Here is a 2,731-nt window from a genome sequence, read left to right as displayed (position 1 = left end):
TGACCCCAACCCAATACTCTGTACAATGCTTCTTCATGTAGTATTCAGTTTCCTGTCACCGCCCTTTGTCGGCCTGTGCATTGATCAGCAGTTTCCCTATGGTTCTCGAGCCAAGCCCGTGGAAACCCATTCTCCCCTAGTGATCTATTGAACTGTTTCACAGTGTATACACCAAACACTCCTCTAGTTGGGGCAGGTTCGAGAGCCCAAAATTACCGTTGGCTATACCTGCTCAGGAGTCGACACAACATTAAGAAAGGATGAGGGACTCGGGGCGCAAATATAGCTCACAACTGCACCGGACGCGGTAGAGAGGGCAGAGAGGGCCCGTTGGTAGCGGCACCCCGCACGCGCAAAGAGCGAGAGAAGAGAGAGCGTATAGATGATGGCAAAGCCCCCCCTTCTTTTTGGAGAACCAGGAAAAATACCCTGCTATCCGCTAAATCCTACTCTTCCCCCCCTCATCCACCACAATATGCTGCAGCACGCACGCCTTTTACAGAGAGGTTCCGTGGGTATGTGGATAAGACAAGGGAGATGAGAATATGAAATGAGCAATAAAACTCAGAACCGACACCTGTTCCCCTGTTGCTCTTCGTCTGTGAATGGGCTATGAACGTGCTGTACCATTAGCTTGATCGTAGTAAATGATAGCCTGTGTGTGTTGTGTGTGTGTTGTGTTGTGTTGTGTGTGTGTGTGTGTGTGGTGTGTGTGTTGTGTGTGTGTGTGTGTGATGAAGTGTATGTCTGGTAGAATGTAGTGTGTGTGTGATGTAAGTGGTAGTGCTGTGTTGTGTGTGTCGTGTCGTGTGTTGTGTGTGTTTGTTGGTTGTGTGTTTTAGTGTGTGTTTTTGTATGGGTGTTATCTTTATCTTTGTTTTGCCCTAAGATCCTTGTTCCCAACCGGACTACCCTCACACGGCCTTCGTACAGGAAATACTACCCACACACACACACACACACACACACACACACACACACACACACATACATAAAAGATAAGCACTTCATAGCCCATATCACAGACGAAGAAGGTGTGGTGGTTTTTTGTCATTCAATTCATCTCCCCGTCTTACACAACCCTGAACCTCGCTGCTGCAGCATATTTGTGGTGGAGGAGAGTGTTATTTACGATAGCAGTGTGATCTCTTCCTCTCTCTCTTTCTCTCTCCCTCTCTCCCTCTCTCCCTCTCTCCCTCTCTCCCTCTGCAGGTTGGAGCATCCCCCGATCCCTATCCTTTAATGTGGGGACGGCAGGAGCCAAGGTATTCTCTGGACCTGCCCTAGAGGAGTTTGGATACACTGTGAAACAGTTCCGAAATCACCAGGGGAAATGGTGAGACTAGACTGCTGAGTCATGCACAGGCCGCCGTACAGAAGCAGTACAGAGTGGTAGAAAGGGTTACGTTCTGACATGGTCAGAGCAGCATCTCAGCACAGTCACAGACGCACACGTGTACTACGCTGTGCTTATGTRCAGTTACTACAGTAGTACTGTGTCCAATCACTCTCACACACAGCATAGAGGCCAGGAGAGCTAACACAGGCCCCAGCTTCGTTTGGGTCTGAGAGATCCAGAACTGWGGTGTAGCTGCTGGATTTGGAACCCCTGCTGTGAGCGTCCGTTTTCTCAAGCTAATGCTGTTCCTGTTCTTACAGTAGGTCACATGACCCTCAGCAAGGGTTGGCAACGGAGCAAGATCCAGGCACTTCAAACAGTATACTGGCACATACATACACGCACGCACACACACACACACATGCCCACACACTCACATTATACAGTTATACTGCTGATCACCACAGAGCAGACATCACAGACAGGGTTCTTGGGTTCACGTCTCGCTCGCACACACACACTTCCTGTAGTCCGTAGTACCGTCTGTCTGCATCCGGGAGATCTCAGAGGAGACATGTTCCTTTTGAATACATCTCTCCAGGGACATAACTGCCTTCCTTTCATTCCCGTCATAAACAAACATGGAGACTGAGCCTGGGTTAACCTATGGCATGTTATCTATGTGTGGATGGAAACACTGTTAACAAAGGAAAGGGCCCTGAAGATGCTGTTATGTCTCCACAAGACTAGATAAACAWTTAACTTGAGGTTTGAGGGAGGGAAATAAGTAGATGTCCACCACTTAGGCTGATGGTGGGTTGTAKAATTGCGTCAATGACTTAAGTGGMCTTCAATTGAATGTGGTTTTGACTAACCTCGTCCCCGGACTGACTCAACAGGAAGAGAGCTGGCTGGTGGACGAGACTAGGTTTTGACAAAATGACAGTGGAAAGAGGTTTACGGTTTCGTCCTTTGTAATCTTGACAGTTACCCCATTTGAAATGAGAGGCATAAAGAACTCTTAACCCCAGAGAAAAGAGGTGCCTTGTTGCATTGAAAGCCAGAGTGTATGACATCACAGAGATGGCCAGGTGAAAGTTCACTCACTTTGTCTAATTGGCTGCCTCCTGTCTCAGAATGTGGGCTTTGGCTCTAACACAAAGTCAATAGGGGAGTTTTGGGATATTCAGAGAAACCACACCGAAACATGAATGCCAACCATTGGCAAGCGTGTACCAAGTTCATAATGTTTCTTTAGTTGTCATCCATCACCATGGGRAAAGGCGTCGAAGTCACAAATTAAAAGAGACTAATGGTTGTTGACTTTCATAAACCAGGCAATGGGTACAACAACAAAACACTCTAAACCAAATACACCGCTTACCACTATTA

This window comes from Salvelinus sp. IW2-2015, linkage group LG4q.1:29 (genome assembly GCF_002910315.2).
Source record: "Salvelinus sp. IW2-2015 linkage group LG4q.1:29, ASM291031v2, whole genome shotgun sequence".
Taxonomy (NCBI): domain Eukaryota; kingdom Metazoa; phylum Chordata; class Actinopteri; order Salmoniformes; family Salmonidae; genus Salvelinus; species Salvelinus sp. IW2-2015.
The sequence above is the reverse complement of the archived record's forward strand: the minus strand, read 5'-3'. Positions refer to the sequence as shown.